Source organism: Capricornis sumatraensis, chromosome 1 (genome assembly GCF_032405125.1).
Source record: "Capricornis sumatraensis isolate serow.1 chromosome 1, serow.2, whole genome shotgun sequence".
Taxonomy (NCBI): domain Eukaryota; kingdom Metazoa; phylum Chordata; class Mammalia; order Artiodactyla; family Bovidae; genus Capricornis; species Capricornis sumatraensis.
The window spans coordinates 179,528,726-179,543,739 of NC_091069.1; positions in this window are offsets into that span (position 1 = coordinate 179,528,726).

Here is a 15,014-nt window from a genome sequence, read left to right on the forward strand (position 1 = left end):
GGAGAGTGGTTTTTGATCCACAGCCTCCACATCTCAGAGCATAACCCAAAACAGTCCTGCTCAACACAAAGAAGACCCAGGATTGAAAAACATCACAGAGGATGCAAAGGGACAACAGGGACACAAGCCTTTCCCATGGTCCTGGCCTCCCTCCACAGGCCCTGCAGCCCAGAGCTCCCACATTCCCCTTGACCACCATCGCGGGGGCTGCCAGCCTGAACCCCAGTCGAACCCCAGAGAGCTGGGGGCTGTCTCTGCCTTGACAGAAGGCAGAAAGCTGGGCCTCCTTCCTGGCTCCAAAGCCCTAGTGATTCAGATCCTCAGTGCCATCAAAAGAGAAACAGATAATGTCAGTATTTCTGTGTTTTTGCCCCCTTCAAACTCAAGGTCAAAGTCAGCCTGAGTTTAAATTCTTTTCAGCTAATTTGTAGGGCAGAGGTAGAGGAGAGGACTGCAGTGAAACCCTGCGGCCCACCCAGCTTTGGGAATGCTGGTGTTCTAATGAGTTATTGGCTTCATGTCTCCAGCACTGGCAGCACAGGCATGTTCTTTACCACTAGCACCACCTGGGAAGCCCCCTGCATACAACTACAATGCCTTAAAGAATCTATTCCCACAAGCAATTAGTTATTCCCTGTGGAACATAATGGCCAAAACAATGGCCACCAAAGATGTCCGGGTTTTAATCCTCAAACCTATGAAAGTATAAATAGTTTACCTTACAAGGCAAAAGGGGGTTTTGCAGAAATGACTAGGTTTAGGATCTTGAGTTGAGAAGATTATCCAGGTGAACCCAATCACAAGGGTTCTCATATGTGAAGGGAGGCAGAAGCTGGAGAAAGAACTGAAGATGTGACGACAATGCTATTGGCTTTGAAGATGGAGACAGGGGGCCATGAGTCAAGGAGTGCAGGCAGCCTATAGCAGCTGGAAAAGGCAAGGATGTTGATCCTCTCCTGATGCCTCCTGAAGGAGCCCAACCCAGCTGACACCTTGAGTTTAGGCCAGGGAGACACATGTTGGGTTGGTGGTCATTCATTATTACAGCAATAGGAAATTAACTTTTCCCATTTCCATGCCTCGATCACAGCATCTAGCAATGTTTACTGTAATTCTACTTGTGCGGATCTCCTTAACTGGGCTCCTTGGAATAAAAGCTATATATTAAGTAGCCTTCTGCCATGGTGCTCCTGGGTCTAATAGGTGCTCTCCTAAATGAATATTCTTACCTAATTTGAACTCCAGAATCAGACCTGACAGAGGTCAGCTGCCACACAGATGTCCTGCCTTTTAAAGAATTAAATATTCTTCCTTTTTAAGGTTTTGGAAAATCAGGATTTACCACGCATGTAATTATGAGCACAGGTTCACATAACTGTTCTCTGAGAAATTGTGACCTTTGTGTGTGTGTCTCTGAAGCTTAGAGAAGAGATGGCAGGAAGGAGAAGGGGCCTGTGGATAAGCTGCCTCCTTAGGTCTCTAGGAGGGTGATTTGGGATGTTGGCTTTCACCTTGAATGTTATGTGGAACCAAGATTAGTAATTAATCTAGTGGAGGCAGGGTAATAGAAAATGATTAGGGCGAAGGGTGGAAGGGGGAGCTGGTGAAAGACTGGAACCCAGGGATATGGAAACTGGTTGAGAAGCAGGGGTGTTTAGTCTGGAAAGGAGAGGATTTGGGGGGCTGATCTCTGAGTTTAGGGCTTCCTAGGCGGCACTCATGGTAAAGAATCCACTTGCCAGTGGAGGAGACATAAGAGACTGGGGTTCAATCCCTGAGTTGGGAAGATCCCCTGGAGGAGGGAATGGCAAGCCACTCCAGTATTCTTGCCCGGAGAATCCCATGGACAGAGGAGCCTGGTGGGGTAAAGTCCACGGGATCTCAAAGAATTGGACATCACTGAGCACACATACATCACTGTGTTTAACCAGTTCGGGGTTGCTATGGGGAAGGGAGAGGAACTTGTTCCATGGGGTCCCAAGGGACAGAACAAGGACCACTTGGCAGGGAATACATGGGGGGTGGTGGGGGAGACGCTTGGCCCAAGGATTGGAGTGGCCATCACGCGGGGGCATGAGCTGTCTCTGTGAGCTGCTCAAGCTGCAGCTGAGCCACCCGGAGATGGAAGGAATTCCAGTGTTTGATGGGGACAGGTGTGAGGCTGGACCATGCCCTTTAAGATCCTTCTCCCTCACACGGCCTGTGATTACTCTACCTTGCCCCGGGTTGACCTGGGCAAATACAGGTGTAACCCACTGCCCAGACTCTGGCCTCCGGAGACACTGGCCATGGCCTTGTTGAGCTGCTTTGAACAAAAAGAAAGAGCAATTTGCTGACACTGTGTTGGTGCCTAATGCCCTGGGGTCAGTCACGTCCTCAGACAGAAAGCCTGCTGTCCCAACAGCAGGATTTTTGCAGCTTGCTCTTTTCAGGGAGGAGGCCTGTGACTGGCCAGCAGGGCCTCCCAGGGGTTTATATTCCAGATTGCTTTGGAAGAGCTCAGCCCCAGGTTCCCACAGTCCTTCGAGGGCTGGCCCCTGGCCAAAGTGTGTGTTAGCTTTTCTCCTCACTTCCTGTGCCCTTCCTCTAGGCACCCACTCCCCCAACTCCTCCACTCCGCCCCCAGGGATCAGACCCTCACTCTGATGCTGACCAGCTGTGTGACTGCGAATGAATTCTTTCCCTTCCCTGGGCCTTAGTGTCCCCAGTGGTAAAGTAGGGGTCTGAATCAGAAGGCCTCTCCCTCTCTGATGCTACCGGAGCCCTGAGTCTAGACCCTGAATAAAACACTTCTCTCCTTTGTCTATCTGCCTCTGTCCTTTCAAAGACACATCGCTGCCACTTGTCTCCCCACCCTACGCTGCCCTTGAATAGTTGAATGTCTCATCTCCTTCCACTACTTAAGCAACTACAAAGAGGGCCCCTTTTCAGTCTGAGTCTGTCCAAGCGTCTCTGTCCCCACATGCATTCCTACCACCTTTGCAGAAGCGCATTTTAGCGTTGCTCTCATGGGCTCCTGGTTGGAGGCCACCCGGCGAGGTCCCCTCTGAGCCCTGGGTTCAGTTGGCGCTGTGGCTGGGCCCAAGGCTCCCAGCTAACTGGGAACAGAGCCTGCCTGTCCTGCAGCAGCTGCCTGCAGCCTCGTCCCTGCCACCCTCTGGCAGTCCTGGAATCTCGCTCATCCTAGCGTAATGGCAAGAGTTCTCTGGGTAATCATGGCCCTGGTCTCTCCCCCCACCGATGGCTGGACACAGGTGTTCTTGGAACAATCATGGTGAGACCTGGGTGAGGAAGTGTTTTGTAAGCAGCAGAGTTCTCTGTGAGGAATGACTACATCTGGGAGGTCCACTGGGATAGTCAGGCAGGGCCTCCCTGTGACTGGGCTCTCCCTGGTAGCGTCGGGAGAGGCATGTTAGGTCAACTGGTGCTACTGGGCTTAGACACGTTGAGTCAGATGCTTCCTGGAAAGAGAGAAAGGGCAAGACAGAGACAGAGGGACAGAACAAGACAAAGATTGCGTGTGGACTCCATCTTGGCCGTGCCCCTCACTGCAGGGCCCTCGGCCAGTTCTCCGAGTCTGTGATCTCAGTTCCCTCAACTGCAAATCGAGAAATCTGCTCTCAATGTCAGACCACCACAAGCCCCTGCTCTCAGTGAGTTTCAGTGAACCCAAGGCTCTTCTCTGCCTCCCTGGGACATCTGAGTTGTCACCAAGGCTGAGGCAGCAGGGAATCAGAGTGGTCTGGGCAGAGGAGGGAGCCAGAGGGGCCGTGGAGATCCCTGCTTGGGCTATACCCCCACAGCCCTCCCGCACCGAGGCATCAGCCTCCTGACAGGCCTGCAGTGCCAGCCTCTTAATCAGAGCCCTGCCCTTTGGACGTGGTTTATAGACTGAGGTATGGGATGTCACTTAAACACCCAGTGGAAAACCAGTTCCCACATCTTTGTTTCTTCCTGAGGAATACCTGCTTCTGCTCAGATTAAGCAGGTGGTCCTTTTTTGGGCTTTTAAAGACTCTCCCTTTTAAAAACACTTAGATTTTATAAGAGGTCAGCTCCAGCATGGGTGGGTCTGGATTTCTGGGGAGAAGCCCAGTACCTTGACACTTGGCCTAGGCAGCAGAGTTGGCCTCATGGCCACATGATGTTCTTTCAAATCTCAGGTGAGTAGAGCAATATTTAGGGCAAGTTGCTGGAAAGAGAAGACATGGGAAGTGGTTCAGTCACTCCCCCAGGCCCCCTAGAAGATGTCCCTGAGACAAGCAAGCAGTGTAGAGCTGTGAATGGCTTTCTAAATTCCCACGCATAAACCCATACAGAAAAGTACATGAATCACATGTGTGCCACTGGATGAATGATCACAAAATGAAGTTTGAAGTTTCACTTTAAGTCTCATTCTTGAATCCCTTTTAGTTCTTCACTCTTGTTTTTCCTCCTCCTTTCCTTCTTCCTTTTAACTTAGGTTTTGTTTAAAAATGTTTTGTTACATTTTATTTTGTTGTTGTTCAGTCGCTCAGTCCTGTCTGACTCTTTGTGACCCCATGGATTGCAGCACCTCAGGCTTCCCTGTCCTTCACTGTCTCCCGGTGTTTGCTCAAACTCATGTCCATCGAATCGGTGATGCCATCCAATCATCTCATCCTCTGTCATCCCCTTCTCCTCCTGCCCTCAATCTTTCCCAGAATCAGGGTCTTTTCCGAAGAGTTGGCTCCTCACATCTAGTGGCCAAAGTATTGGAGCTTCAGCTTCAGCTTCAGCGTCAGTCCATTCAGTGAAAATTCAGGGTTGATTTCCTTTAGGATTGGCTGGTTTGATCTCCTTGCTGTCCAATGGACTCTCGAGTCTTCTCCAGCACCACAGTCCAAAAGCATCAATTCTTCGGTGCTCAGCCTTTATGGTCCAACTCTCACATCCATACATGACTACTGGAAAAACCATAGCTTTGACTAAATGGATGTCACAACTATACTGACCTTTCATTTGAGCTACCTCAAATCCTTTCTGGAACTGGAAGGGATGAGAGTAAATATGCAAAAAGATGAATGAGTGTCTGGATAAATACACAGTTCTCTGAGATGACTGGGAAGCTGGTCCACCCAAAGTCACTAGTCCTGAGGACCATGACTCCATCCTAGACATGAGGAAAGGCTTCCCGGGAGGGATGGGCGATCAGAGCAGGAGAAAGCCAGGGGGAATCCTTGTTCAGTCCTGACACCAGCTCTGACATCAGCTCCCTCCTCCTTGTCACTTGTCACCTGGGTCTCCACTCAGCCTATTAACCACTTGCCACTTCCTTCTAGGTTCCAGCTGTAATAATCTCCATCATGGCACTTCTGTCTTCAAAATCCTCTGCTGTCAGGAGCAAAGCTTAGTTATGTCCCTTAATTTGTCAGCAGGGAAATGACTGATGCCAGAGAAGACAGCCTGTCATTCCAAGGACTCAGGTGATGGCTCTGACGATGGAACCCAGTCACTACTGTCATTTACCCTTGTTTTCCCCTCCGAGTAGTAACCACAGCTTCATTAATGAAGACCAGCAGCTTGTTCAGCTGCCTTATTTCTTATGCAAAAGCTGACCAGAAGGCCGTTTTAAGAATAAAAAGGTGTGGGGTAACAGAAAATGCAGGATTCTAATCTCAATGTTTGACCGAGACGTCTCTGGAATTCAGTTTCCTTTTCTAGAAGAGTGTAGATTTAAACTAGATGAGGTCTAGGGTCCTTTCCAGATCTTGGCTTCCCCCCAATACCTCCTCAAAAGCATATGGTTTGGGTGAGCAGTATTGTGAGGACCCTGACCACTTTTAAGTGACAAAAGTGGTTCTGGAGAATAACACATGTATAAGCAATTGTTTGAATGAAAGAAGAAACAACCCCAATTCTTTCTGATACTGATTTTATTTAGAAAAGTTTATAGATTTATTTCCTTTTTGCACAAGTCCTTAAAAGGAGGAATGGGAACCTCGCCATGAAAATGTCTCAGTTTCTTAACAGTAGCTGCCGTGACCTTTCAAGGTACAGGATTGAATAGATGGCCTAGAAACACAAGTTGGGAGTTTTTTGAAGCAAACGAGGAGCAGAATTACAGAGGCCTCAGCTCAGGCAAGCCATCTGAAGGGGCTCCAATTTGAAATGCTCTTTTTAGGTCCTACTATGGAACTGAGTTGCTGAAGGCTCCAAGTGCAATGAAACCTCTGAAGAGCTAACTATTTATGACAGTCTGTTATTCTGTGAAAAAATCTGGGTCTGGGACTTGTCCAGACCCAGCCCAGCGACTCCCATCCTGCAAGAGCCACCACTTCCCCAGCCAAGTCTAGAAGGAGCCTGGTTCCCTCTTTGCACCTGTGTGGTGAGAGAAGGCCTTCTCTGGTCTTGTTTACCATTTATATATAATAAATAACAACGATAATAAATTAAGCTGGAGGCTGTCAAGTCTGGGTACTGATGTATGTGGTGCACAGTATGGAGTCAAAGGGTCTGAAATTGGTCAAAATTAGGGTGTTAATCACTCAGTCATGTCCAGCTCTCTGCAATTCTATGGGTTATAGCGTGCCAGGCTCCTTTGTCCATAATATTCTCTGGGCAAGAATACTGCAGTGGGTAGCCAATCCCTTCTCCAGGGGATCTTCCTGACCCAGGAATTGAACCTGGATCTCCTGTATTACAGGCACATTCTTTACCATCTGAGCCACTAGGGAAGCCTGAAATGAGTCAAGGCAAATGCAAATATGAACTGTGAACAAAAATTTCCCACCTCCTTCTATCCCTTCTCTCCTCCCTCCCTCCTTTCTTTCTTCTCCTTTATCAGATGGAATGGGATGAAAATTTATGATTTTTTCACAGAAAAACAGACTGTTATAAATAGTTAGCTCACGTAATGTCCCCACTTTATGGATAGGAAAACTGATACCCAAAAGGGAACAGGACTTACTAAGGTCCAGATTCTGGGCCCCTGGCTGTCCCTGACTGTCTTATACATGTTAGTCTAGCTAAAAGCATCTTCTTGCTCCTTTTTGGGTTGTACACAGAGAGACATTTGTAGTGGGAATGATGAGCCAGGCAAGTTTCTCAAAGTGGGGAGCAGGAGAAGAATAGGGCTCCTCAGATTGAGCCCATGTGCTCCTGTGTTTTTGTGTAAACTTCAATCATGTAGGGCTTTCAAACCAGACCTGTTCGTTCGTGTCATAATTAAGGAAAACAGCTGCTCTCTCTCCCTGCGCTCATCTCTGACCTTTAATTAGGTGTGGTGACGCTCTGGAAGCTGTTCTAGCCATGAGGACCAGGAACTTGCTAGTTTAATCATTTCAAAGGCTGCTCTGTTTTATTATGGTATAAAATTTGGAAGTCTCGCATTAAAATGTACAATTAAATGTAACTCAAATAAATTGCTTTAGGCCAAAGAGAACTTTTCCCTTCTTCTTCTAGCTCTGTCCCCTTCCCACTCCTGTCTGTTGACTATTTTAAAACTCCCTGAATAGCTTTGAGGGAAATGGAGGATGGGGCTCTTTGAAAAGCAGTGTTTAAAAAGACATTTGGCAGCCTTGCTGGAGTCAGTCTGTAGATTCAGAGACAGCTACTGGTTAGGCTCACACTGTCCTCTTGGCGTGACTTAAGGCTGCCAGGACAACAAAGCAGAGGCTGAGGCCTCTTGGTCCAGGTGGGCTAGTCTGACAAAGTAAATGAAACTGTAGCCACCACCAACCACCCTCCTGGTTTGCAGTCAGCTATTGAAGCCCAGATCTCTCAGCCGGACATACAAGGGCTTCACGATTGACAACCAGCACCCTTCAAACAGTACCCTTTCCTGCCTTTGATCACCCCGTGGCCCTTGTCTGGAATGCTTCCTCACCCCCTTCAAACCCTTGCAGAACCCCATTCACTCTCCGAAGCCTGCAACCCCCTCGCCATGGCTTCCTTGATCTGTCTTGGCTGGGGAACCTTGCCCTCTTCTGTCCTTTCCGGACACTCCGCTTGCATGAGGTCAGGACCTGTTTTAGTTTGGGATGCTTTATGGTGGCTGTTTCTGTGTCTCAGGCCCCTGAGATTGGCCTCTCAGGAAGTGGCCTTGAAGGTCATTCCAGTTTGTCTCTGCAGACAGTTTGTCCCTACAAGTGCCTACCAGGAGCTCAGCTGATGGCCACAAAGGTTTGCTGGGACGTCTGTTCATCTGGACTGTGAGCCTAACCTATCCCTGTGGTCATACCTGCACGACTCACTTAGCAAAAGAGCGTTTCACTCGAGGGCTGGTCCTGAGCAATGGAGGTCCCTCCTGAGAAATACTGAGCCCTCGATCATAGGGGCCGGCATGGAGGATGGGGTCTTTAAAATATGGGGAATTTAAGGAATGTTTTCTTCAATGTAAAAATCATCAAGTCAATTACAGAAAATGTGGAAAATTACAGAAGACAAAAAATTATAGGGGAGGGAATGATGGCTCATATGCTCGTCACCCAGAGGCAGGTCAGTCTCTCTCAAAGGCCCAGACATGTCTGCTGGGTGAAGTGAGCTGAGTTCCGGCCAGAGCAGAAGGGTGCGTTCTGTGACCTGTCCACGTCCATCTGAACCAGGAACCAGCTTCCTTAGTCTCTATATTTATCTTTGATAATGTTTTCAGAGAGGCCTAATTTTAATTGCATAGAGAAATATCTCACCAGTTAAACAATGATCTTCAATTCTGTCCAGCATAATTCAGTATGAGAATTGTTCACACATATATATTATATACATATGTGTATCTCATATCTATATCTATACAGATATGAGATATAGATATAGTTGTTGTTGTTTAGTTGCTAAGTCATGTCTGACTCCTTGCAGCCCCATGGACTTGTGTCCATTGTGTCGGTGATGCCGTCCAACCATCTCATCCTCTGTCATCCCCTTCTCCTCCTGCCTTCAGTCTTTCCCAGCATCAGGGTCTTTTCCAATGAGTTGGCTCTTTGCATCAGGTGGCCAAAGTATTGGAGCTTCAGCTTCAGCATCAGTCCTTCCAATGAATATTCAGGGTTGATTTCCTTTATAATTGACTGGTTGGATCTCCTAGCAGTCCAAGGGACTCTCAAGAGTCTGCTCCAACACCACATTTCAAAAGCATCAATTCTTTGGCTTTCAGCCTTCTTTATGGCCCAACTCTCACATCCACACATGACTACTGGAAAAACCATAGCTTTGACTAGATGGAACTTTGTCTAGATGGACCTTTGTCAGCAAAATGATGTCTCTGCTTTTCAATATGCTGTCCAGGTTTGTTACAGATTTCTTTCAAGGAGTAAGCATCTTTTAATTTCATGGCTCAAGTCATCATCCTCATTGATTTTGGAGCTCAAGAAAATAAAGTCTGTCACCGTTTCATTTTTTCCCCATCTATTTGCCATGAAGTGATGCCATGATTTTAGTTTTTTAAATGCCGAGTTAAAAGCCAGCATTTTCACTCTCCTCTTTCACATTCATCAAGAGGCTCTTTAGTCCCTCTTCACTTTCTGCCATGTGCATCTCTAAGTGACTTGAAAGATAAAAGTGTACACCCATGTTAATTGCACCATTATTCATAATAACCAAAAGGGAGAAGCAACCCAAATGTCCAAAAGCACAAATGCTGTATGACACAACTTATGTGAAGTGCCTAAGCATTCATATTCATTAAGGTAGAAAGTAGAATGGTGGTTGCCAGGGGTTAAGAGAGGGAGGCATGGGGAGCCAATGCTTCATGGGTACAGAGACTCGGTTTGGGGCAATTCAAAATTTTAGAGATGGATCGTGATGATGGTTGCACAATAATATGAATATGCTTAATGCCACTGAACTGTACCCCTAAAAATGGTTAAAATGCTAAGTTTTATGTTATACGTATTTTACAACACAAAAAAAGGAATTTTCCTATCAAATTATGTGAGACAGAGTTGAAGATCCTTGTTTAACTGGTGAAATGTTTTCCTATGCAATTAAAAATGAGGCCTTTTTGAAAAAGATAAACACAGAGACCCAGTCTAAATGAGCTGGTTCCTGGCTCACCCAGTGTGGACAGGTCATAGAACCAACCTTTCAAGTCATTTGGATAAATATATATAAGCTTCCCAGGCTTAGCAGTAAAGAATCTCCCTGTGACACAGGAGACATGCAGAGGACCTGGGTCCCACCCCTGGTTGGGAAGATCCCCCTGGAGAAGGAAGTGGCAGCCTACTCCAGTATTCTTGCTTGAGAAATCCCGTGGACAGAGGAGCCTGGCAGGCTACAGTTCATGGGGTCACAAAGAGTCGGACACAACTTAGTGACTAAACAACAACATGTACGTGTGTGTGTGTGTGTGTGTGTGTGTGTGAAATTGCTGGGTCATACAATAATGCTGTGTTTAATTTTATTTTATACTGTAGTACAGTTGATTTACAATATATCAGTTTCTGGTGGTCAGCAAAGTGATTCAGTTATTCAAATAGATATATCTATTCCTTTTCAGATCCTTTTCCTATATTGTTTACTACAGAGTACTGAGTAGAGGTCTTTGCTTTGTTTAATTTTTAAGAAGCCACCATGTTTTTATATACAACAGTAGCACCATTTTTACATTCCCACCAGCAACACACAAAGGCTCCAATTTCTCCACATCCTCCTCAACGTTTACTAGGTTCTATTTTGGGGATAGTAGACAGCCTAATGAGTGTGAAGTGATACATATGGTTTTGGTTTGCAATTCTCTGATGACTAGTGATGTTGAGCATCTACTCATGTGCTTGTTGGCCAGTTGTATATCTTCCTGGAGAAATACCTACTCAAGTCCTTTGCCCATGTTTTAATTGGGTTGTTTGTTTATAAGATTGCTTTTTCATGTGTGAAATCCTCTCTCCTCCACCCATTGCTTCCAGGCTTGACAGCCTCTGACCAAACAGCCTCCTTGGGACACTCATAACTCTAAACACATCATCATCATCATCATCATCAGGAACAGAACGCGAGGATAAAGAACCACCCCATGACACCTGGAGAACTACCACTAATAACCAGCTATGGATGGAGATGAGTCTGGGAGTTGTCACCGAGGATTTTAAAAGGCAACTTTCAGAACCCTCCCACACCGGTGAGAATGTAAATTGGTGCAGCCACTATGGAGAACAGTATGGAGGGTCCTTTAAAAACTAAAAATAGAGTTACCATATGATCCAGAAATCCCACAGGCGTATATCTGGACAAAACTCTGATTGGAAAAGATACACGTACCCCTAAGTTCACACCTGCATTCTTTACAGCAGCCAATATGTGGGAGCAACTTAAACGTCCACCAACAGAGGGATGGATAGAGATGTGTTATATATACAATGGGATGCTACTCAGCCAGAAAACAGAATGAGATGTGCCATCTGCAGCAACATGAATGGATCTAGAGCTTATCACACTAAGTTCAAGGAGATCCAACCAGTCCATTCTGAAGGAGATCAGCCCTGGGATTCCTTTGGAAGGAATGATGCTAAAGCTGAAACTCCAGTACTTTGGCCACCTCATGCGAAGAGTTGACTCATTGGAAAAGACTTTGATGCTGGGAGGGATTGGGGGCAGGAGGAGAAGGGGACGACCGAGGATGAGATGGCTGGATGGCATCACCGACTCGATGGACGTGAGTCTAAGTGAACTCTGGGAGTTGGTGATGGACAGGGAGGCCTGGCGTGCTGCGATTCATGGGGTCACAAAGAGTCGGACACGACTGAGCGACTCAACTGAACTGAACTGAACTAAAGGAAGTCAGACAGAGAGACAAATATCCTATGATATCACTTACATATGAATCTTAAAAAATGAAACAAATGAACTGAGTTACACAACAGAATCAGACTCACAGAAATAGAAAACAGATTTAGGGTTACCAAAGGGGAAAGAGTGGGGAGAGATAAACTAGGAGTCTGGAATTAACAGATACACACTACTATATATAGAATAGATAAACAGTAAGGACCTACTACATAGTACAGGGAACTATATTCAAGAACCTATAATAAACTATGATGGAAAAAAATAAGGTGACTTTCTACTTGTTTGTCCCATTAACTTGTTTGTCCTACTCCGTGTATTTTAAGCATTTTATTCTTCCTTCATGAGGCTGGTGTACGATTCTTTAAATGGCCCAAATCCTGACACTTTGGGACAAGTAGGAAGATTATAAAGTCATTTTCTTAAAGACTATCCTTTCTCTGAGAAGTAAAAAGCAGCTGTCCTGTAAGAAGGGGAGGATGCGGAGGAGAGAAGGGCCCTCCCAAGCACTGAGCACCTCCTGTGATCAGGACTGAGCTGGGTGCTTCACCCATGATTTTTCTTCTCATCTGAGTTCACACACAGAGACAAGGAGGCATGGAGAGGCGACTGACTTACCAAGGGCCCAGTCAGAGAAGACAGGCAGGGGTGGAAGGCACGCCAGCAGCCTGAGCCCTTTTCTGTGGCAGCAAGAAAAGGGTGCAGCTGTGGTCCCTGGTGCAGGGACCATACCTGAAGCTAGTGTCAGGAACCGGTTTCAAGAAGAAGATGTAATTTGTACTATCTCTCTCTTCACAATCCCACTCTCTCTGCTGGACATTTCCACTCAACCGCTGATGCATTCAATCCTCTGTCACCCCCCCCAAAGCCCCATGTCCCCTCCAGGACGGGCCGTTTGTCCCACCCTTCTCTCCGGGACCCCGCTTCCTGCATCTGCTCTGGTCCTGCACACTACCGCCATGTCTACGGCCCCATCCGTCAACCGCCGCCCCCATCTTAATGCTCCATCCTGCTGCTCAGCACTCCTACCTTCCTTACTGCTTTCTGGTCCCTCTGCTGGGCTGCTCTTCCTCTCTCTGCCTCAATAATATTGCGGAGCCCCAGACTGCCTTTCTGAACCCCTTCTTACCTTCTTACTCTGCACCCAGACCCCTGAGAATCTGATGCCGGCCGCAAGCTGTCTCCCTAGAAAAGTGCTTCTGCACAGCACATGCTTCGACAGGCCACCTCAGGGGGTCACAGGTGGCCCCTCCCTCTCGTCCTCTATGTGTAGAGCCTGCTTGAATGGCTGGGGTTCTTGGACTCCACATCCAGCACCTTTTCTGGACAGTGTCCTTATTGACAGTTCCTCACATCTCCATCCCCACCCAGACCCTTCCCCTGAGCTCAGACCCTGATCTTGGACTCTGCTGGACAGTCCACATTGTGGTCCCTTAGGGCTCAAATACAGTCTGTCCAGGTGACTCTGCCATCTCCCCACACGCCCTTCCCTGTGTTTCCTCCTCTTAACAGAACTCACCATCCACGCAGTCACTCATGCTGAATACCTGCACGTTTTCCTTCACGATTTTTTTCTCTTTCATCACCTATGGCATGGACTGCTACGAGTTCTTCAGGGGCTGCTCACCCCTACTTCCATAGTTATAAGAGCTTTGCTTTTATACATGGCACTCAGCTCAACACTGCATTTCCCTTACAAGTAGCGGCAGCCACGCAACTAAGTTCTGACTGATGGAACGTGATCAGAAGTGGTATGTATAGCCTCTAGGTCATTTCTGTAAAGAAAAGGAGTGAGTCCTTCACTTCCTCTTTCCTTGCTTTTCCTTTCGCTGGAATATGAATGTGAAGGCTGGAGCTGGAATGAGATGGCAACCATGGTTTGAGATGGGAATTCCATCTCAATCAGATAGATGAGAACCCAGTACCTGAGGCAGCACCATTCCAGCTCTAGATGGAAAATAAGCACTCATTTAAACTCTTGATTTTTCGGACTCACTTTGTTGTCATCTTACCCATATAGTAACAGCTCTCACATAACCACCATAACCAATCCATCACTATGTTTAACTCCTAATATAACGTTTGATTCAGGCTTCTCTCTCAGTCCTTGTCTTGTCTTAGCTCAGGCTTTCACTGTCTCCCCTCTGAGCTATTTCTATAATTGTTCTCATGTCTCCAGACCCCTACCCCCTCCTCTCATGCAATCCATCTTCTGTACTGCTGCCAGAACTGTCCATCCTCTGCATCAGTGATCCTTGACCTCAGCACTCTTGACATCTCAGCCTGGATAGTTCTTTGTTGTAGGGGTACTGGCCCATGTCTGGGAAGATGTTTAGCAGCATCTCTGACCTGTACTCACTAGATGCTACTTGCATTCTCCAAGTTGTGACAACCAAAAATGTCTGTAGTCATCACCAAATGTCTCCTGGGGAGCAGGGTGGCAAAATCACTCTTGGTTGAAAACCACTGCTTGACCCCAAGCTGATAAATCTCTCCTTGACCAAACACTTCCATGACCCTCCACGGCCCGTGGAATGAGTCTGCTGGTGGGACCCTGCACACAGCACACTCTGCTTTTTTCCCAGATAGTGCTGCCACAGAACCCTCACGCACACCTTGCCTGTGGTGTATTTGCTACAACTTGGATATGCCATGGTCTTTGGTGCCTGCGTGCCTTTGCAAATGCTATTTGTTCTTCTCAGAGTGCCCAAAGGCCTGACCATCCTACCAGGCTTAGACCAAGAGTCATCTCCTAGGGGAAGCCTTCCTCTTGCAGCTCAGGCAGGCTGGGCAGCTCCCTTGTGTGGCCCCACCTCACACAGGCCTCATGCTCAACTGTGACTGTTCATGTGTTTGAGTCCCTTTCAGACAAATTCATTTCTGTATGTGGGCCCCTGGCCAGACCTGCTTTTCACTGAACACTCAGTTTGCTGAGTGAATGCTGGGGCTCCAAGCTGAACAACCAGGATGGTGGAGGGAAGTGACTGTGTGATGTGTCCAAAGGGGTAGGAGAGGAGGGGGCTCTGGAGAGGGGTGAGCCTGCTCACGGGCCCCAAGCATCCAAGGGGTTGGCCCATGGGTGACAGCAGGCATGATGGGGCCTGAAGCAGGGGAGAGAACCATTGGTAGAGGGCCCAGGGAGATAGGTCTCAATGCAACAAAATGAAACATTAAAAATAGAATTCTATTTTTATCTTTTAAAATAGTCATTCTCATGATCAATTAGATGCAATTCAAGGATGTATGTTTATTTAAAATTTTAAAATTGTAGTATAGTTGATT